Here is a 23,281-nt window from a genome sequence, read left to right on the forward strand (position 1 = left end):
ACCACTATTTGAGTATGATTATGTACAGTAAAATTTATGTACAACTCATAGATGTCTCGTTAATTTGCGAGTTTTCAGTGTCTCGTAATTCAGCAACATGTATGTGTAGTAAAAATGCTGTATTGTTTGTAAATGGCCAGGAAGGCGCATTGGGGTTTACTTGTAAGGCCTCCCTTCCTCAATTATGGCACTAGGGAAATTATTTTTTAATATGTTAAGGATATCTACCATAGGCATGTTTCTGTCATTTTATTTTTTTGATTAGTTATTTTTAGGAGCTAGGAGCCACCAAACATCTATGAAATCGCCTCGTTTTTACACCCACGCAAAGAGTCCAGCGTGCTTATTTAACGGTCGATTTAAAAAAAAATACGCCGATAGATGCACAGAAAATATCTTTCTCATACCGATGATGAAGTTTTGTTTAAAAATTGCTCCAGTTTCGGAGGAGAAAACTGGAGAATACGAAACCTCGATTTTGTCGATTTAAAATAGGTATTATCTGGTCGAGACGCAACTGTCGCATTCACTCAATATATATATTGATATATATTGTCGCCTTCACTCGATTTATACATTCACTCAATATATATATCGAAGAAAGGAACGGCAACAAAATTTTGGGTATCCAGTCCTCTTAACGACCGAGCTATGTTGCTGGCTAAAGTTATCAATATATGTACATATATACATTTATCAATAATACCCATTTTTTTAGATATACAATTAGTTCTAGTAACCTGTATATACTAAGTACAGACTATAGATAATGACTTGAGTTGTAATTTTCAATCGAAAATACATATATCATTTAATATGTAACACACCATTTCCATCACAATACGAGCATCCTTTGAACCGTGACACGATTCCACAGCCTCGATCCGCATACATATCTAATATCACATAGACGAAGCGATCCACAATTTGCTTACACCACACTTGAGACTTTATATGCTATGCATATATTACGTATGTATACGTATAATATAATACATCTGGTATGCGTAACTATAAATCGACGATCTCGCGTCACAACATATTTATTATCCGCATCTTGTCCCGTTGGAACTCGGAAAACGACCGGCCGGTAAATATCTCATACCCAGTTTTCAAAGCATTATCTCCGCAGATTCAACTCATTATTTGCCAACAATAATAATTTGCACACCGTCTTCTTCTCGGGGATACGTCGCCCGCTAAGGACTTGTCGTATTTTATTTACGGCCGTTGTCTTCCGAGTCGTAAAAGGTTGCGAACGACCGATATGCCCGTTTTGTAATTGCAGTTCCCGCGGTCTTGCGGTTTATATACTTATTTATTTATTTTTTAAATGTATATGGAATGATACAAATGATTTAGGGTTACCATACGACCTGTTCTCATACGTTTCCGATGATCAGAGTTGGGTTGTATTAGACATTGAATTAGATCTAAATATAATTTTGTATCCTATCCTTTGCAGTCGTGCGAATCGCATGGTTGATTTTTTTCTGTTTGGAGTTCTCGTTCCACTTTGGGTCTTATGGGTTGTGTGTTTTGTACGTGGAATCCCAAACGTTATTATACCGGTTTGATCGAGTATGGAATTAGGTAGGTATGTTGGGGTTTACCTTGTCGCTAAATGTCGCTATTAAAATAAGCAAATGCTAAAATGAGCGTATCTTCGACTTAAAAGCTCCTTACTTCTCGATAGGGATTATCGTTTGATGTGCTTAAGTGTGGAGTGATTTATGTACATACATGTCTGCTAAACTGTTATGTATAAAATTGCAACAAGCTATCTTTTGCGAGGAATTATTTTTCAATTAATTTTAGGTATATTTCTTCATAATATTTTCATAATCTGTCGCACCTGATGATCGCTGAACGTTCCTTGTAGACTAATTCACAATTGAACTTTTTGCAGTACTACTTTTTGCAGTCAAGTCAAGCTGATAGAGCCATGCGTGGTCTACTTGCGCCGGTCGTGACACCCATCACTAAGTGACGTCTAACAATTTATTTTAAGAATTTAATAAAAATTGTGGGAATGAAAAATATATTGTATCATTTAAAAATGTAATTGTACAATTTAAAAATATTTGAAATACCTCGATTCTCTAGATTAAAATTACTACTTCCGGTTCAGGTAAAAACATTTAAAAAATAATAGGGTATAAAATTTATAATTTTTATTACATGTAAAAATATTTCAGTCCGATTCGGTTAGTTATTTGGCAGATAATTGAATTCAAAAACTTACAAAAAAGAGAACACCTACATATAAGGGGGGTTACCATTTCCGGTCAATATAAAAATTTGAAAAAAAATTACGCCGTAAGAGGAAAAAAAACCCACTTCCGGTTTATTAAATTTGATGATTTTTTTATTTTCATCACATTGATACAAGGATTTTACTTGAATGTTCTCGTAAAGAGCACACGTATTTAAATCGTCAAAAAAATAGTGGAAGAAAAATCGAACAAGAATAAACTGCCACTTCCGGTTGACGGGTGTTCACCTAATTTTATCATCAAAATTAGTCAAAATCTCGAGTTAGAATTTTCGCATGATCACAAAACTTCATTTATTGTTACTACGTACATAGATAAAGCAATAATAATAAAAAAAACAGCTTTAATTCATTTTGTGCGATCACAGGATCTACAGGATCGCTGATGTCAATTACGTGGTAAAATTCCACACGAGAACCGCTGATCTGACTTTAGCAAGCGATCTGTGTTGATCTTTCGTGCGATTTTTCTCCGTTAGGTCAGATTTGCAATTGATTTAAAATTAAATCGTAATAACTTTATCGCGTTTTTCGATCGCATCGTTCGCATGCTGGACTGTCTCTATAATTGATTGCGCTTACGCTTTGAAATACGAGTGTCTGTGTTTTATTTTCTAATTTTATCTTGGACGTTTATCAACTATTTTACTTTGGCATTTATGCATTTAATTTCCACACGATTTTCTTCTAAACGCATTTGATATTAATTCATAATACGACAGTGCAGACAAACAACATCCGGTCAAACTTTCGCATTACATTATGTATAGCATAATATAATACGCTTTGTTCTCGACGGTTTTCACCACTTAAAAATTCAATCCTCGTTCATATTACAAATAAATATTATTTATTAATTATTTACATCACACATGTATAGCCGTAACGAGATATTTAATCAGCGTATTTGCGATGACAGGTGAAAGTTATGTGCAACGCCGTTTTGAGATGCAATCGGTTATGACACTTAGATGATTTGCCATCGCTGATCGTCTGTTCATATTTCATTTCGCACTATTCCCAAGTCGATGTTTATTATTTTTAATATGTTTGAAGTGTGTGCTCGATGTCACTGAACCGTTGCTATTGATTTGTGTGCATTTATATTCCAGTGGTTCTCACGTAAAATGTAAGCTTTTTCTATTTACAATGACATATTATTAAATAAAAAGTGTTGTGAAGAAGTTTACAAACCTCTTCTTACTTCAGAAACGATTTTGAGTTTGGGTTCTTATCCGATCGTTTTCAAACTTTGCCATTTTGCTCGGTTTGGTCATCAATATATGGGGAAATCTATCTTTATAAACGTTGACAAAGGAATGACACCGATTACACGACCCATGTTCAATGCATTTTTTTCAATGCTACCTGGAAAGGCTTAGCGGGTACTAACTTTTCTTGCTTACTTTGTACATGCTCAAAATACAACAAACGTTTATAAAGCCTGTTTTACACCGGAGTTTCTGAATTTATAAATTATAACCATAGCAGAATTTCCCGATGGAAATCTGTAACTGCTGAGTATTTTAGATTGTGGCTTGGCATTTAGATTGTGAGCATTACATTTTAATAACAACGAAGAAGATGTAACTATGTGGTTTTGGAAAAATACATTCATTAATAGACTTATTTTGTTTATTTTATACTAGTGGTTTTAAATTGCTTAAACATGACTCATCTTATAGTAAACATTTTATTAAATTTATTTGAATAGCTTTATTTTATACAAATTTATTTGAATATTCATTTGTTTTTTTTTTTATTAAATTGATTGTCACGAACAAACAAACATATACATATACTAAGTCTCTTTCGAAATTGTATGTATACCAGAATCCGGCGCCTGCGCCCCGGGGACGAAGGCCCGTCTCCCGTCCCCATGTCGTCATGGAAATTTTGACTTGTTTACAAAGTAACGAAGGAACAATACATACATACATATGTATATACATAATATAAAGTCTCTTCCGACATTATATATTAGATTGTTGCAAGATATATTGGACAATCTAAACACACGTTTACAAAACTCGAAATCCTCTGCGGTAGTTATCTAGGGGTAGTGATCTAGGGTTTGTTTGGACTAGCTTCAATTTTTATACCTGCTTTTTATTGGATTTCTAAATAATTCTAGTTGGAAATGTTGGCGAAATTTTCAGCCAACTAGCAGGCTTTCAACAGTAAATACGGCAGCATTCAAAGGGCTAATGAATGATAAAAATATTTTTATATAAAATAAGATGGCCGATGTTGTGAATTCGTTCTATGGCCAAGACGCCTGATTGTAGCGTCACTGTAGTTTATTGACTTTTGCTTTTTCCAATCTCGCTTTTCTATATTTTGGACTGGGAGCCTCTATTCCGAACTGCGATATTTTACGATATTTATATTAAACTAGCTATAAGCCGTTTTCAGGTCATCCCAACGTCAAGGTATTTAATTCTATATTGTCTGCCATGAACTGGAGTCCGTAAAAACCGTTTGGCGAGGAAGATACTTATGCGATTGCATAAACTATAATGAGATTTCTTTTGGAAGTATATTTGATTCCCATTCTTATATGTATATATAATAATTTTCATGGTTTGATAGCCGTCTTGAGAGCCCCCGATATACATAGACGTTTGATTAAAATATTTGAAAAAATTATCTTGTTACGGTCACGTGTATGCACTGTAGCATGATTTGACAGGTCAATTCCAATTGTTGCAAATCGCACTTCCTCATTAGCTGTAAACGACGATGCTTTGACCTGTAAAATTAATCGTTCGTTTAGTGTCATTGTGTGTCATACGGTTTTGTGTGATTGCACACCAAATATCTATTTAAATGTTCATACATACATATATTCCATTTCATTAGTCTTTGCAGTATATATTATCTGAATCTCAATTCCTATTGGTCAGAACCAATAATAATAGAATATCATATTTTATTCCCTACTGCCGTGGAATCAAATATATAATACATACATATGTATGTAGGTATTTGATTTATATGTTAATGAAAAATGCATTCTAATCTAGACGTAAGGTACGTGGTCAAATGGCTCTCATAAGAAACGCCCGAGCAACGCCGGTCAAGTGTGTACATATGTCCGTTATGCAATTCCACCGTTTAATTTAAAATTACCAATCGCGCTTTGAATGGAGTCGGAATCTTTCGAAGGTTTTTTCTCCAAAATTTATTCGCCCGAGCAAAGCCTGTTAGTTGGCTTCTAAAAAAACAATGTGTTTGTTATTTGGTCTTGTATAATATTTTTGTTTTGGTGGAATGGCAGCTGATTTAAATCGCTTACTTATTCCTTATGAATATTATGTAATTATTAAATTTACTTTTTTATTGTTATCATTATTATAATATATTATTATGATTAATTTAATAATATTTATTTATTAAAATCATTATTATTATTACGTGACTTTTATTAAGTGTTGAAGAGCAGCAGGTAATGAGTTGATTTACTGTCAGTACGGTTTTGTTCTTTTGAACAGGCAATTTTTTTTTATCGTTTTATATTAACCAGTTGCATATAAGTGGTTAGCGTATAATGCTTTCAACTGAGTGGTCACGGGTTCAATCCCTTACCCCTTACTGCTGGCCACACATTGGATTTTTAGTGTTTTCAGCATCTCGATTTCGCTAATTTATAAAATGGAAAAAATAATTGTCTAATTTATCTATAAATGTCTCTATGATGCTTTGTAAAATTGCTCTATTATCGATGTTTGTAATGCATTGGAGTTTACCTGTTAGGCCTTCTCGGTATATACATATATTAAAATATTTAATAGATGATAGCCAGCAGCATAGCTCGGACGTTAAGCTTCTGCTTACCGTCAAAAAGGTGCCGGGTTCTATCCCTGAATGAAAATTAATTTTTCAGAGTATGCTGTAGGTCAGACCTGGATTTGTGACTCCAGATTGATCGTTTCCTATCAGAGTTTGCCAATTTTCTCTGATTTCATTGTTGAAACGGTTCCCGGAAAAAAAAATTGGCTAAAAATCCTTCCTACCTACTATGTCACCACTATTTGAAATTTGATTGATGTATAATACAATAAAAATTTATGTACAATTCATAGATGTCTCGTTAATTTGCGAGTTTTTTCAGTGTCTCGCAATTCAACGACTTATAATAAAAATTCCGGTGTCCCACAAGGGTCGCATTTAGGTCCCTTATTCTTTTTACTCTATATTAATGATATCTCATACATCTTCAAACATTCCTTTATACTTCTTTACGCTGATGATTTAAAAATTTACAAACCTATATACACCATAGACGATTGTCATAAGATACAAGAAGATCTAGATAGATTCTCTATATATTGTTTAAATAATGATCTTTTTATTAATCTAGAAAAATGCTCTATTTTAAATTTCACTAGAAATAAGTCAATTATTACTAATCAATATCAATTAAATCATTCAATCCTTAACACGTCATCTTCTATTAAGGATCTTGGTGTAATACTCAATAATAAACTAGATTTCTCTGAACATATATCTTTTATTACCAACAAAGCATTTAAATCTCTTGGATTCCTACTCCGCTCAACAAAACCCTTTAATGATCCTTATGTACTAAAATTACTTTATTTTTCCTTTGTAAGGTCTCACCTTGAATTTGCCTCAATTATCTGGTCACCTTTTTATTTATCCCATATTAATTGTATTGAGAAAGTTCAACTTAAATTTATTAAATCCTTACGCTACCTTTTTCCTACCTATACCCATTCTACTGTTTCCGACATTTTAAAAATCCTTTCTTTTAACAATCTTTCTGTCAGGCGACGACATTCTGATGCTATATTCTTCTTTAAGCTCATAAATGGTTTTCTTGATTGTTCTGATTTACTGAATAAGGTTAATTTCAGAATCCCAGTTCGATACTCTAGACGCGTTGCACTCTTTTCACTTGATCCTTTCAATACTAATTCCCAAAAATATTTTTATCTGCAGCGCGTTTATCGTATGTTTAACGGAGAGCTGAATGAGGTTGATCTGTTTGGTATTTCCCTACATCAATTCAGGTCTAACATCAAGAGAATCTTGACCGATTGATTCATTTTTTCTCCTATTCTATTTTTTCAATATTTCCATTATTTTTATACTTTAGTTTAGTTATGTAATGTGCTATTTAATCATATTATAGCTTTCATTCTTTTCCTTTTCATTTGTTTATTTTGTATTTACCTTTTTCATTTGTTTTTTATATTTGTAAATTTCAATTTCTTCTTATATTCTATCTTATAACCTTTTCCAAATATTTTAATACTATAGTTTAATTATGCAATGTACTACATATTTTGTCATGCCTTTATTCTTTACTTTTTAATTTGTTTTCCTTATATTTATCTTTTTCATTTTTGTAAAAATCTATTATTGGACTCGGATGTTACATATATTATTTATTTACTTTTTGTTTTTTTTATACCTATCTCTGTACATCCTGTCTGTTGATTTTTCAATTAATAAAATAAAAAATAAAAATAAATAAATAAAATAAAAATGCTGCATTTGTATTTGTAATTGGCCAGGAAGGCGCATTGGGATTTACCTGTAAGGCCTTCCTGGTATATATGTAAAAAATAAAATAAAACAAAATAAAATGTGTGCAACTTAGTCTTGTTTAGTTTTGGCTGAAAACGACGCCCAATTAGAACGGTTTGTTGAGGGAAATGATGAGGAAAGAGTGATGGGGTGACTAGAGTGCCCCCCCCCCCCCTTTAATGCGTTTCGTCTTTAGATAAGTTTGGACACGAAATCTTAGGGAGGGGGTGTTTAAAGAGTAGCGATTAGCCCCCTTTTCTTTTACACGTATTGAACTTTTCGTTACACCATTTTTATATTCATTCCTCGTTCAAAAATGTTTGCGTTATAATATATATATATATATATATATATATATATATATATATATATATATATATATATATATATATATATATATATATATATATATATATATATATATATATATATATATATATATATATATATATATATATATATATATATATATATATATATATATATATATATATATATATATATATATATATATATATATATAAACGGACGTGACGTGTGTGGATATGTGACTATGTGTGTGGCAGAAGCTTGGACGTACACCTAATCAGAGCAAAGTATTCGAGACGCGGTGAAGAGTGGTAGCTGGGAAGTGGGAGAGGGGGGGGGGGTGTGGAGCGTAATTTGACGACAGGCATGTGCGACGTTGGGCCGAGTCACGGGTGACACATACAAATACACTCACTTCTTTCATTATTCCGAACGGGTTGGATTGATTAGCGCCTCTAAATTACTTTACTAAATATTTATATTATAACATACAACTTTATTTTAATTCGTGTATTAATTCTTTTCCGAAACTACCCGTTGAAATCAACGGACAGAACACTAGTTTAAAATAAAAATAAAACTTTTAAGAGGGTTTTGCAATCCAACGGAGATTCTCTCGACTATTCAAAGAGGGGATATTGACGTCGGGGTATCAGTCGATTTTTCACCTGAACCCGACTATCTTGCACACCTGATGTGCATTATTAATTGCACGTGTCGGACGCGTGTGCAAAACGCACTGATTTATGACACGAGATACTCAGACGAGATAGTGCTATAGGACGTACATACAGCAGCAGTCACATAAAACGGAACGCTTAAGCGAAACATGTTTTTGCGTGAAATTTCGGTAATCTTATATAAAACCAAAACCGAAAGTCATTTAAATGATAGGTTGTATCATAGTGCATTCGTGTAATACCAAACGTGAAAATAAAAGGTGATAAAGATGAGTTGGGGAGAAATTTAATGGAGGGCAGATTTTACGACCGTGCGTTGACTTCACGGTTAAATGAAATTTGAAATGAAAATAGCACTATACATATACATTTTTAATTTTATTACAGTCACATATTATTATTTACAACTTATAAAAAAGAAATTAATATTTTGTAGCGGCTCCTTTCGATTTTATAACTTATTTTATTCGGTTTGGCATAGAATCTACTAAAGTTTTTAAATTTTCGATTGGGTGGTCTTTGTACCATATCTTTTCTATTATTTCTTTCAACGATTTAAGAGTAGAAACATTGTTTTTCCTTATCCTGTACTTGATACACATCCATAAATTTTCGATTGGATTTAAATCGGGACTATTGCCAGGTCATGGTAGTGTCTTTATACCCATTTCTTGTAAATAGTCCCGAACTTAAAAAAAAGTAAAAAAAAAATTTCAGTTTTTTTATTGAAATTTTATAATTTATATTCAATGCTATCAAATAAAATGAATACTCACCAATTTAGCTCGATGACAAGGGGCAGAGTCATCTTGAAAAATTATATCATCGGAATATGAAAGGTGGTTTTCCATCGATGGGACAAAGCTTTCTTCTAAAATTTTTTTATATTTTTTTCCATCGATGGCACCTTGTAGAAACTCCAATTGTCCAATGTTATGGTACGAAAAGCATCCCCAGACCATTTGACTTGGAAGATCCTTAACAGTTTTAAGGGTACAATTTTCATTATACCTTTCGCCAACTTTCCTTCGGACATACGGAAAACCATCAGGACTATAGAGGTTAAACTTTGATTCGTCGGAAAGTATCACTCGTTGCCAATCTGATGGACTCCAATTTTCATGTGCTTTCGCCCATTCCAATCGATTGTTTTTCATTCTCTTGGTTAGTAATGGGTTTTTTTGCAGCTTTCCGACCGTACAGTCCAGCTTCTCTGAGTTGCCTTCTTACTGTTGAGTCGCTGATTTCCATGGAAAATTGTGAAGATACATCTGTTCTTAATTCTACAGCAGTTTTGAATCGCTGCTGTAAAGATAATCTGGTTATTACACGGTCTTGCCTCTCCGATGTGCATCTTTTCAGTCCGGTCCCCTTCTTACGATCAAAACTTCCAGATTCTCTTTTTTTTTCCAGTAATCTCGAAACAGTCGATATAGAACATCCCATTTTCTTGCAAATTGACCGAAAGGAAAATCCTGAACTCGCCAATGTCGCGATTTTTACACTCTTCTGCAATGATAACTGAGCTCGTTTTTTCATGTTGACGTGTTAAAATTCGAATTTGATGCTTTCTCCTCGAAAACCCACACTAAACTGAACTCAAATCTTAGAAAACAATCATATTTAGAATATTTGGTCGTTAAAAACCCTACACATAAAGGGATAATCCTTTAATGGCTTCGAAGTCGTAAAATTCACAAGCGTTCCGTTTTATGTGACTGCCGGTGTACATACGGAATATAAACGGACGCATAAACCCACGTTTACACCTATCAATTACTCTGCCTATGCACCTTCACATAAGTGACAGCTTTTTACTACAACATGCAATTAAAAGACGACGACGAAGTATGTATGTACATACATATGAACGGCCTTTATTTAACCGATCACATTATGATCAGTAAAAAAATCATTTGGTAGGTAAAAATAATGGATTGATCAGTGACTCAGTTTGTAATGATCAGTTGCTATGCGATCACTTATTAAATATAATGATAAGTATTTAAATAATATGAGAAAAATTAAACCCAAATGATCAGTATATAAAACGAAATGATAAGATTTTATTTATTTATTTATTCTAAACAGACCATTGTGGCATAACAGGAATTCCTAAAGCGCCACAATGGTCAAAAAATATAACACAAAAAAAACAAAATAACAATTAAACATAAATTAATACATAACGAAAATAATATACTCATCAATTATACATAAAAAAATACATTTGAACATAAACATAAATACATCCATACATAAACATAAAAAATAGCATTTAATAATAACAGATAAAGTAAAAATATCAAATTTTAAAATAAATGATCAATTATTAAGAGGGCTGGACCCCAGCGCCTTGTCCATACAAACGTATTAGACTTCTCCCTTCCGCAATTCTGACACTAGAGTAATTATTTTTTAATTTGCTATTTATATCAACCATAGGCATGGTTCTATTTTTTTATTTTTTTGATTAATCAAAAATCAATTAATCAATTAATCAAAAAAATAAAAAATAGAATCATGCCTATGGTGGATATCCATAGTATATTAAAAAAAAATTCGTTTGTATGGACAAGGCGCTGGGGTCCAGCCCTCTCAAGTGAAACGATCAGTTTTACGCATTCTGACAGATGAAGTAGAGCCAATGTTGCCATATCGGATTGTTTTCGGTGGTGCACTCTCCACCCGCGTGCATTTCTTTGTTTACCCCGGATTACGCGTTGATAAAATCTGACATTCACTGGTGTTTTGATTTCTCGCTTTTCTCCTGGAGTTCGAATTCGCTTTTCAACTGGCTTTCTTCTACTTGGTGACACTACTGGCTTCCTGATTTTTGTTTTTTCCCTTGGACTGACTTTTTATCGGATATAAGTATGTTGACCCGGCTTCAACAACTTGAACATCGTTCATAAACAAATATTGACCCCTTCTCCGCTTTCAACCCCCTCGGTCCTCGCCCCTCGCTTCATGTTCATTTTAGTCTCACTGTCTCAGTTCTTGCGTGTCTGTTAAATTAATAAATACCGACCCTAACAACCCAATCTTAAATGAATAGGGGCAACCTTAACTTAACCTAACCTAACCCTTATATAAATTAGTGTTGGCTGCTAAGATATGTTTTTTTTTTTAATAAATACCGACCCTAACAACCAAATTTTAAATGAATAGGGCCAACCCTAACCTAACCTAACCTAACCTGACCCTTAAATAAATAAGTGTTGGCTGCTAAGATCTACATAAGATGGGCGACGCGCTATCACCCAACTGTCAAAAATAATAATTTATATTTGGTTTTACTTATCATTTATATTATTATATTTATATGATCACTTATTTAATTAATTACTGATCGACAAATTGTTATTTACTGATCGAAAAATGAATATTTACTGATCATTTATATTATTTAACTGATCACTTATTTAATAAATTACTAATCTTAATGATCAATCTTAATTTTTATCTAATCATTTTAGTTATTTTTAACTCACCAAATAATTAGTTCCCCATATGAACGAGGAAAATATTGGATAAATTTTGTATTTGAGAAATAAATAAAATTAACGAGGACCATTTTCATTGGGAATTTAAGACACTCTTCTGATGAAACTCTCGTGTAGTAATTAAGAGCACTTTTATTACCTTTGTCCATATTTTTAATTTTACGTGTGCGTGACGTCTGAACGCGTCAACGCGCCTAATGCGTTTATTTACCGCAATTATTCCATTTATCCTTCGAAAATGTATGCGTAATGAAACATAATGGCACTATTACGCTATAAGACGTGCAATTACAATACTATGATTGATTGTCGAGTCGCAATTGAAACATGCATAAATTAGACCGATCTTCGCTCATACTTGCATAATACATACACTCAGTGGTGTCATTCAATTTCTGTAACAACGGGCACGATATAAATAAGTTTTTTATGTATATCTTTTACTAGTGGTTTTACCCGGCTTTGCCCGGTATTTGTAATATAAACCGCTTAAACATGACTAATCTAATTGTAAACATTTATTAAATTTATTTGAATAGTTTTATTTTATATAAATTTATTTGAATACTCATTTTTTATTTTTATTAAATTGACTGTCACGAACAAACAAACATGTATATACTAAGTCTCTTTCGAAATTATATGAATATCAAAATCCGGCGCTAGCGACCCCGGCGCCATCGCCCCCGGTGCCTTTGCCCCCGGTGCCTGCGCCCCCGGAGCCTTCGCCCCCTAGAGCTTCGCCCCCGGGTACTTCGAATCCTTTGAATCGAAAAAAATCGAATCTGCGCCCATGAGTCGAAAAAAAATGTGCATACATATGTATGTAGTATATGCAAAGTATCTTTCGAAATTATATATTAGCCATGACTACTTGACCATATTTTTTGGTAGAAAATAAAGTACATATAAATAATCGATTTATAAGTAAAAAAAGGCTTTACAAGTTTATAACATTTATGTTATGCTTCGGTCATATGGTCTCCTTATTACTAAAACCATATAGATCGCTTAGAGAAGTATTTTCTGCGTCATTTATCCCACAAGGTTGGTTTTGTTAGAGTGTTGCCAACCTATAAAAACGGTTTGGTGATTATTGGTCATAAAGCGCTCGCCCAAAAGTCACTAAAATCTCTAGCAGCCGAAAAGTCTATCATACTAACGATAATTAGCATTCTAACGAGAAATCGAGTGCCAAATATTCATTATTCGCGATTTTCATGGCAAAAGTTGTCTTGGGCGATCGCAATGTGACTAATAATCCAATTACCATACAAACAGACTCTCATTTAAAGATCATAAGTTTCTCTCATCGCAAAAAAGTTTTTGATCTATTACTCTGATATAAGGTAGTTAATGGTGTATTTGTTATATCTGTTTTAGCAGACATTAATTTTAATATCAATACTCGTTTCACCAGATTTTCAAAAAATTTTTAATAATACCTTATTTAATAGTACAATTAGTACATTTAGTTAAAAATATTCTGAGTTGGAAAACCAATCTTTATTAACGTGGCCAAGTGATAAATAGGCGAAATAAAATGATGATAATAAATAACATTACGGAAAAAAAAGTATAATTTTGACTTTTATTATTTCCTGTATTAAGTGAAAAGAAAACTTCAAAAACATGTTTTTCAAGCAAATTAAATTTTATTCGTATATTCTGTTGCAACATGATTTTTACTTTATTTTTTTTGAAGATGTTGCTCTATAGGTTTTTAATCGGGTTCAATTTATCTATGCCTGTATAAGCATTACACAGTGATTAAGTGAACATTTGAAATCCGAATTCTTCACCAATACCCAAGAGCACGCTTTTATATATATATATGTACATACTTATGTATCATTTGCGTGTCGTCATTAGACTAGAAATATTAGGCTATTTCCCAAAAATCTTTTACCTGAAATGTAAACAAAATCAACAATTCAATTACAATAAATTTAAATTGTTGTCCATGTTGATATTGCTAGTGAATTGTTATGGTATGGTCCGCCGCGTCGTCCGCTTGCACGGACTCGTCGTCTCAATTCTGTTTTCTTCGTGTTACTGATTAATTATTATGTATAGGCGTTTCGCCAAAACTTCTGAATTTACTCGCCTCCTCAAGCGTTTATGGTACTTTTACTAAGAATATTATTTCTATCAAACATCATTCTGTACTAGTTTTTTGTTAAAATAACACATATGTACATACATATTTGACATCACTTTTTGAGTGGCAAGGGCAAAGGCTCACTAAACGATTCCCTCAGAACAAATCAGTGCGCGCGGAAACAAATAACGAGACTTTGGAATGTTGCAAACTCGATCGATTGTTTGAAAAATTATTCACAATATTAAGTTTTGAAGACTAACAAGATGTTACTAAGAACTGTAAGGCTACTTACGATCTTTCTGCTAGCACAAAAATGAAAAATTATACTCTTCACTTCAATTATTATAATTCAAAAATTAAAAAAATATTTATTTGTCTATACCTAGTCCCCTATTTTAAAAGTTACGACACGCTACTGGTATGTATGTAGAAGGGTACAACTTGCAAGTTAGATGGAATGAATGTTACTTAGAATAGAGAATAATAATGGTGTATGAATGTTACTTAGAATAGAGAATAATGATGGGTCTTTATCTACAAAGTAGCGGATGATGGTAGCTTGAATATTGTGATGATGATGATGTGAATTTTATTTGATACTCGAATTTTAAAGTTAAAATATGGCATTAGTAGTAATCTTCGGTGTCTAAAGTAGGTACTTAATTTATGACGCATTTTTATTTAGAATACTTTCTGAAGGAATACGGTTTAGATAAAAAAAAGAGATACGCTCATCAGTTTGAATTTGGAAGTTGAACAAAATTGTAGGAATAATATTATAAAAGAAGTCAACACTTCAAGACCGCTTATTATAATTCAAAAATTATATTTTTTGTCCATACCTAGTCCCTTGTTTTAAAAGTCACAGCACGCCACGGTAATGTATATTTTTTTTTGTTTTATTTTATTTTACATACATGTATATACCAGGAAGGCCTAACGGGTAAACCCCAATTCTCCTTCCTGGCCAATTACAAACATCGATACATCATTTCGGAGCATTTTTTTTTATATAAATCGTCAAATTTCGAGATGCTTAGAAACTCGAAATTATTGAGACATTTACGGACTTTTTGAGCATTTTTATACGAATCAGCGAAGTTCGAGATGCTGAAAACTCGAAAATTGCGAGAAATGGGTATAGGTCGCCAATTTGTTAGAACCGTTTCAATGAAAATCAGATAAATTGGCAAACTCTGATAGGAAACGTTCCCATCCCAAATCAGTGGAACCCATGACCACTATGTTCGAAAGCATAATATGCTAACCATTAGTCCACGCTTCTGGTTAGCATATTTTGATTTTTAAATGTTTTTATTATTACTAAATTATATACAACTTATATCTATGTATTTTAATAGGGTTACGCGACAATTGGTTCACTTCCAAAAGGTTCAACGACACAGTGTACCCGACAATTGGTGCACTGACAAAATGTACACCCGACAAAATCTTCACGCGAAAAATGGTTCACGTTATTTCCGTGGACATTTTGTCGCGTAAACCAATTGTCACGTGAAGATTTTGTCAGTGCACTAATTGTCGGGTACATTGTGCGGTGAACCTTTTGGAATTGAACCAATTGTCGCGTCCCCCTGAAGGGTATAGATATTTTGTTGTAAACACCGAGATTCTTCACAAGTGTGTTAGTATGGTTATTAGTGATTCTGTCATAGAATCTACCGGAAGTAGCATATATATGTGGGATTTTATGTGTGTGAGTGAATTATGTAATGATTAATGTTGAGGAGTGATGTACAAACAGTGGTAAACATGAGTGTACACGGTTTGGGAGTTGGCAGAAGTGTGACGCCAACTGACAGTTGGTAGTAGAGCCGCTGGCCGGACGGCCACCGGTAGGTGCGTACACGCACGTGTGTATACTTAATGTACAATAAACGTACATTGATGGACCAACATCGTCTTTGATTATCTCTCCCGCAATCCTCCCTATATCTCGAACTCTACATATATATATATATATATATATATATATATATATATATATATATATATATATATATATATATATATACCGGAAGTAGAATCTATCTTAATTTTTTTCTTTTTTACAAACCTCCTTTATGTTTTTCAAGTTGATTTCATTAACAATAATTCAAGATCAAATGGTCGGCATGCAAAATTTTATTTATGAAGACATTAAAATATGGGTTTTTGGACATATAAAATTAACAAAAAAAACTTCTGGGAACCCACTGCATGCATTTAGTACACATTTCCGTTCTCAATTTCATCAACACGTAAAAGTTTAGCTTTTTCAACCTAACGTTAAGTTTAATTTATGACTCGGTATGCAATAAATTTTATAGTGTTTATATTATACTCGCATATCTTCCTAGCTATAAATTAAACATTTTTTTACAAGTGTATATTTTCGTCCGATTGCGGATATAACAATGCGCTGTTAACTGAAATGCACACTGGCCATTTCTTTCGATGCTACCACACCCCCTTTTCTCTTATTTATTGCTTTTGAATTTTTTTTCGCTGATATCTTCATCGGCCATTTACGGACCGCACCTCTCTCGTTCGTTTTGGCGTGTTTCGTAATTAAAAGTACGCCTTTTCGTATTGTGAGCATTCTTTTGGTTATTTTTTATTCTCAATATGTACGTCTATTTTCTAGGTAGCACGCCAAGCTCGTATTTTCGTTCTTTCCCATTTATGTGGGGCTTCGTAATATTTAATTCGGAAATTTCGATTTCAAAGATAACATATTAAACTGCATACATTTTTTAGAATTTTTCGAATTTGATTTATTTTGTTTGTCGTCACCCATACTTAAGAATCTCATATATATTTTGCTCATAGAAAATCATCAACAATTTTGTGCCATACGAATAATTACAGCTTAAAAAAAAAATTCGGATGTGACCAACCCATGACTTTATCTACATATGTTATTGAGTAATATAAGAAGGTCGCAAAACAAAATTCAATAATTAAACATCAAACGTGCCGGTTATGACAGCTATTTCGATACAAATTGAGCGCAAATGTAGGGAAACTTACACAATACAAAAGTTTTGTTCGAAATTTTTTTATTACTTAAAATCACCATAATTATTATACACATTATATATCAAGAATATAAAAATAATTTTAAAGGTCAAAATAAAATAATGAAATATTGTTTTTTAAACAAATACTATTATACTTCCGGTTTGTGAATTCTGAGCAAAACCTAATCAGCTCTAAGTTAGCACATAAAGAATACAAATATAAATTTTCAGCTTCATACGTTCCGGGGTGTGGACAGAATCATGGTCACAATATTTTTGAACTTTCCAAGAGGAAAAATTCCACTTCCGGTTTATTAAATTCAAAGATATTTTTTATTTTCATCACATTGATACAAGAATTATACTTGAATTTTTTCGTGAAGATCACACATGCTTAAGGGGGTCGAAAAAAATAGTGGAAGAAAAATCGAACAAGAGTAAACTGCCACTTCCGGTTGACGGATGCTTACCAAATTTTATACATAACTTGGTATTAAGTTTAAACTTATAGATATGAAATCTCAGTTCAATAGGCAGAAAGATTTCCGAGAAAAACATCCTCTAGATTAAAAGTACTACTTCCGGTTGAGGTAAAAATATTTAAAAAATATCAAGGTATAAAATTTATAATTTCTATTACATGTAAAAAAAATTCTGATTCGGTTAGCGGTTTAGAAGATAGTTGAATTCCTATAAGGGGAGGTACCATTTCCGGTCAACTTAAAAATTTGAAAAAAAATTACGTCATATCGATACGAATTTCAGTAATCGATACTTAGTTTCAGTTTGAAAGGACTAACGTTGTTCAAAAAATCCCCCAAAATACACAGAAACACATACTAACACACACACACACACACACACACACACGCACATTTCTTCTTGATCATGAAAACGTGATCAGTGATCGATTCTGAGTTCGAATCGGTCAAAATATCGAGTTCGAATTTTCGCATGATCACTAAACTTCATCTATTGTTACTACATACGTACATAGATAAAGTAACAAGGACACCTATGACAGGATGTTAATAATTCGTATATGCACTCTATAGGGCTTAGAAACTCAATGTTTATTTGGTTTTAGCTTATTTTTAAACCCGCGACACTATTTTCTATCAAAATTAACGGTAGGGTAATTCAAGGTCAACGATTTGTCGTTGTGCAAGATAATCGTTGTTTATATGATTTGTATATTTATACGTAGGCTCTTTGTTCTCACCATACACAACATGACAAACCGTCTCCTATCTAAGAAAGGCAAGATGGACTTGCATAAACTTTGGTTGTTGTAATTGTATACGTTGGCCTTTCATATTCCACTGAAGCTTCCTTAAATTTGGGAAATTTGGAAATTTGCCTATTTTTTCGTCTGACGAAAGGCTTAGCGGGTAGTATTCTTGTTTACTTTGTGCATGCTCAAAATACAACGCCTATCGGCGTATTTCAGGCTAATGAACTCATGGTTGCAGAACGCCGATTGGCGTTGGACAGCATTCAAAGGGTTTAAGATCGAGTAATCATTTGTACATATGATTGTTTATTACATATGTATATAAATATCGATTCCAATCTAAAACTTTGGTGTATATGCAGGCTGTCAGATTTTTTTGGCATGTACAAAACATACTCAAATTACAACGCCTATCTGCGCGCACACATTAATACGGGAGGAAAAGCCTGTTCCTTTAGTTCCTGTTGTATCCTGCTCGCGCAAATTAAATGAGTATGTACTGTTTACCATGCACCATTTTTTTTGATCTTTCGATTTAAGATCTTTCGATTTTCGATCTTTGCCTTCCGATATTTGCGTTTTCGGTAATTTAACATTCCGGCTCGTCACGGAGACCACTCTTGAATATATAACAAACTAAGGACAAATATAGACTTTTTTCAGTTTCATTAATATCACAGAATATTTTTATATGTCACTGTGAAGTAACCAGAATTAATTTTGAATCATAGCCTTGAGCACGGAAGAGTGCGCACCGGTGCGCTTATGGCGATGTGGTTAAACACCTGTAACTTTTTTTCACTCTATATTTTATAAAGTTTGCATGATTTCAAAATTTACATTGTTTAAATTGTTTAACAGCGCCGCAGATAAAATTTTCTGTAAAAAACGGGATTCCTGAAATTCTTAACGTACCCCATTCAGATGCATTGTCGTGGCGGGGCATTGTAACTTTATCGGCGAAATGTGCGAATGTCCGTCGTTTTCGTCATCATCATTATCATCATCATCATCATGATGATGATGATCGTCGTGATCGGAGCAGGGGTATTGAATCGTAGCAGCGGGCGTGTGTCGGTCTCCCGCGGATGCTGGCCATCGCATCGTTAGGGAGTTGCGATAGTTCCCGTAAATAGCCATGCACCATGCACCAGCTCTTGGTGCACGTAACAAATTGCAGGCCAGTTTATCTTTAATGCCGGCAATTACAAGGCACGGCCATCGCATGTCCTGTGCTGGCTAGACGGTGGCCAACACTCGACATCCTCTCTGCTTCCTTTCACTCGTGTGCCAACACTCAAATGTCAACTATTTTACTGCTGTCTGCTGGGATATGGGAGTACTAAATATTGGTCAACGATGCTTCACCATTGCTTGAATTTGATTTCGAGAGCAAAACCTGGCCTTTCATATTAACAAATTATGAATTTAATTTATGGTTCCATCACAAAACACGATACAGAGCACATCCTTAAGAGGGCTGGATACCCGAAACGTTAATTTTGTTGCCGTTCCTTTTTTCGATATATATATTGAGTGAATGCGACAGTTTCGCCTCGACCAGATAATATCTATTTTAAATCGACAAAATCAAGGTTTCGTATTCTCCAGTTTTCTCCTCCGAAACTGGACTAATTTAAAAAAAAATTCATCATCAATATGAAAAAGATATTTTCTAAGTTTGTGTGGTCGTATTTTTTTAACAATCAACCGTTAAATAAGCACGCTGGACTCTTTTCGTGGGTGTAAAAAAGAGGCGATTTTTATATTGGCGGCTCCTAACTCCTATAAAAATTAACTAATCAAAAAAATAAAAAAAAAGAAACATGCCAATAGTGGATATCCATAGCGTATTAAAAAATAATTTCTCTAGTTCCATAATTGATGAAGAGAGAAGTGTAATACGTTTGTATGGACAAGGCGCTGGTGTACAGCCCTTTTAATTCCTGTTCACTTTTTTATTACTCCCAGCTTGAATTTTCAAAATTTTACTTATAGACCATTTTTTATTTCAATTATTTTTTTCCTTCCATTTGTCCATTTTTAATCAACATAATAGACTAGTGGTTAACATATAATGCTTTGAACAAAGTGGTCACGAGTTCAAATCCCACTAGTTTTTGCTGACCAGACCTTGGATTTGTGACTCCAGGTCAATCAGATTTTGACAATTTATCTGATTTTCATTGAAGCAGTTCCTACAAATTGGCAACCTTACCGAGTAACCATCCTAAAACACTTTGAAATTTTGCCATTTTGCGAGGTTTGGCCCCCCATAAAGATTTCAATTGTTTCCGCTTAGTCGATAGTGAAATATAATCTTCATAGACATGTTAAAAAAAAAAAATCGAAAAATTTGGAGACGAGGTTACTCTTTGCCAAGTGCCAGTAACTTTGTTTGTTTGACTTTCCGCTCCCCACTCGTTTTGTCAGCTTTTAATTACTTAAACGTCCATAACTTAATCATTTTCACACTATATCTTATATCTTATTATTATTTATTATTATTAGACTTATTTATTATTATTTATTTATTATAATTATTATTATTATTATTATTTATTATTATTATTTATTATTATTTATTATTATTATTATTATTTATTATTATTATTATTTATTATCTGTAATATTTATATATTTACTTATGTATTTATTTATTTATTTTTTGTTTACTATTTTTCAATACTTTTTTTTTATTATCTATATATTATTTATATGGGCGTTGGGGATTGCACTATTCTCCTCATCGTCTGGAATAAAAGCTATTATTATTATTATTATTATTATTATTATTATTATAAAATTTGCATTATATGCCTTAATTATTTCTGATATATATTTCTTCTTCACTGATAGGCTATATAACCCTTTGAATGCTGACTTCAAAGGGTGAAAATTCATATCTGAAAGCTTAAACTTCATACCAAGCTATGTATAAAATATTTAAGTTTGTTGAACTGAAATTTCATATCTACAAGTTAATGTTTAATACCAAATTATTTATAAAATTTGGTGACCATCCGTCAACCGGAAGTGGCAGTTTAACTCTTGTTCGATTTTTCTTCCACTATTTTTTTCGACCCCTTAAACATGTGTGCTCTTCACGAAAAAATTCAAGCATACTTCTTGTATCAATGCGATGAAAATAAAAAAAGCGATCTGTAAAGGTGAGTGTACATATGTATGTAGGTACATGTTCGATTGAAATAAATAAATAAATAATACGTACATATGTATGTACAGTGATACAAATCCTTTCGGTTTATTTCCAAATAGACAGTCGATTTGATGCAGCATGTAATCCATCCATCTTCGTTTTGCTCGCATTGGCTTTTGTTTGCTTTGCGGACGTTGCGCGTTAAAAGGTTAGACGCCGCTGATTGTAATTGGCGGTCTCCCGAGAGCTGGTCTCCTCACGCCCACGTCCCTCTCTCGGTACACCCATAATGTGCTGATTCGAGTGAAATTTTAATTACACATCTGTCTAATAAGCCGGCTCAGACGACGCGTCCGATCCCTGGCCATTGTGTAATATGCATTCCGATAATTGCACGTTGCCGCTCGGGTGCTTTTAATTCTCATCGATGTACCTACTTTCGTGCGTATCTGATTCTAATGCACTCTGTGGTTAAATTTTATTGATTATATAGGCACAATACTGGGTATGCCATCTTATTTATACCGTGCTTGAATTATTTGGAAAAAATCGGATCAATAGTATTTATATATACATACTAGTATTTGCCACCTGCATAGCTCGGTCGTTAAGCTTCTGCTTAGCGTCGAGAGGCGCTGGGTTCGATCCCATAAGCTGGCCTCGATTGAAAAGCAATTTATATCTGTAGTGCCGCTGGTCAGACCTGGATATTTGTGACTCCAGGTCGATCGTTTCCTATCAGAGTTTGCCAATTTTCTCTGATTTCATTGTTGAAACGGTTCCCGATTAAAAATTGGCTAAAATCCTTCCTACCTATTATGTCACCACTATTTAAGATTGATTAATGTACAATAAAAATTATGTACAATTCATAGATGTCTTGTAATTCAGCGACTTGTATAATTAAAAAAAAATGCTGCAATGTTTGGAATTTTCCAAGAAGGCACATTGGGGTTACCTGTAAGGCCTTCCTGGTATATAAATATGTAAAAAAATAAATAAATATAATGTATTGCATATACCATTGGCGTGCAGTGACTTTTCAACCAGAGGATGCTGTCCAAAACACGATCAGTTTATTTTTTTAAATTTTATTTTATTCTCCCAAACATTTTCATATTGTTATTTATTAAAATGTCTTTGATATGTTTTCGTTTTTGAATGAATATTCAATATTGGTGTGGGTTTTGGGCTCTTAACAATAATCTCTTTTTCATTATATGGTAGAGAAGCAAATGTCCTATTTAGTACATTTTTAATTAAACAATTGCAATTATTATTAACAACGGCGATAAATCCTCTTGGATTTTTACTTTGGCTGTTTATATTTAGGGCCATAATAAATAATAATTAAGGACTTAATAAATTACAATAAAATAATAAAAGTAAATAACTTACTAGGATGTAACGTACTAAATATCAAACAACGAATCA

At 33.0% G+C, this 23,281-nt stretch overlaps 1 protein-coding gene across 2 annotated transcripts in view; it reads left to right on the forward strand.

Annotated features, from left to right (window-relative positions):
• Positions 1 to 19,061, forward strand: part of LOC143919162 (uncharacterized) — a 100,511-nt gene extending 81,450 nt beyond the window's left edge. For both annotated transcript variants that reach the window (XR_013261193.1, XR_013261192.1), the window contains exon 4: positions 18,836 to 19,061. The gene's annotated coding sequence lies outside the window, so the exon portion shown is untranslated. The remainder of the gene's footprint in view (positions 1 to 18,835) is intronic.
• The last annotated feature ends 4,220 nt before the right edge of the window (positions 19,062 to 23,281 follow it).

Source organism: Arctopsyche grandis, chromosome 11, assembly GCF_051622035.1.
Source record: "Arctopsyche grandis isolate Sample6627 chromosome 11, ASM5162203v2, whole genome shotgun sequence".
Classification (NCBI taxonomy): domain Eukaryota; kingdom Metazoa; phylum Arthropoda; class Insecta; order Trichoptera; family Hydropsychidae; genus Arctopsyche; species Arctopsyche grandis.